The sequence below is a fragment of the Chrysochloris asiatica genome, unplaced genomic scaffold (genome assembly GCF_000296735.1).
Source record: "Chrysochloris asiatica unplaced genomic scaffold, ChrAsi1.0 scaffold00111, whole genome shotgun sequence".
NCBI lineage: Eukaryota > Metazoa > Chordata > Mammalia > Afrosoricida > Chrysochloridae > Chrysochloris > Chrysochloris asiatica.
The window spans coordinates 7,408,911-7,410,075 of NW_006408629.1; positions in this window are offsets into that span (position 1 = coordinate 7,408,911).

The window sequence follows — 1,165 nt, forward strand, 5'->3', positions numbered from 1 at the left end:
CCCTCTCCAGTGTCTACTCTGTGCTGCCTGGTCAGGGAAGTGCCCCCAATTGATTTTTGTATGTTGATCTTATACCCTGCCACTTTGCTGAATCTTTCAATGAGGTCTAATAGTTTTTTTTACTGAATTTTTGGGGTTTTCTATGTATAGGATCATATCATCTGCAAATAAGGAGAGTTTTACTTCCTCTTTGCCAATTTGGATGCCTTTAACTTCTTTATCATGCCGTATAGCTCTGAGCCATGGTATTTTCAATAACCTCATATGTATGTGAAAGTTGAAGACTGAATAAGGAAGACCTTAGAAGAATTGATGCCTTTGAGTTATGGTGTTGGAGGAGAATATTGAAAGTACCATGGGCTGTCAAAAGAACCAAGAGAACTGTGTTGGAACAAGTGCAGCCAGAGTGCTCCTTGGAGGCCAGGATGGCCAAATTTCATCTCTCATACTTTGGACATATTGTCAGGAGGGACCAGTCTCTGGAGAATAATATGATGCTTGGTAAGGTGGAAGGTCAGAGAAAAACAGGAAGACCCTCAGCAAGATGTATTGGCAAAGTGACTTGATGGCACCTAACAACAACAATGGCCGGCACTCAGTCAATGGGTAACCAGGGGAGGGACTTTCTCGAATGAGGCGAATAAAATTCTTTGTGAAATGGCTGTGTGACACGTCTGCCCATGTCTTCTGAGTTTGGCATCCGATTTTTCAAAATCGAATAAAAAGCATCACTTTCTCTAAAATAAGTACAGACTGGGTTTCTTAAGACTTTACCAGGAAACACTCATGACAACTCATCTGTCACTTCATACAGGAGACCCATAGGGGTAAGGTCCTAGTCAGGGGTTTATACTGACCCACTAGTACCTGGGAGGGACTGAAGCAGTATCCAGGGTATTGACAATGTTTCTCACATTCTGGCAGTCATTGGTACTTGCAATATTCTTCTCCAACACTATAGTTTAAATGCATCTATTCTTCTATGGGCTTGCTTATTTGTTGTTCAACTTTCACATGCCATCAAGTCAGGACCAACTCATAGAGACCCTATGTACAACAGAACAAAACACAGCCTGGTCCTGGGCCAACCTCACAATTGTTGCCACACTTGAGCCCATTGATGCTGCCACTTTGCCAATCCATCTCGCTGGGGGTCTTCCTGTTT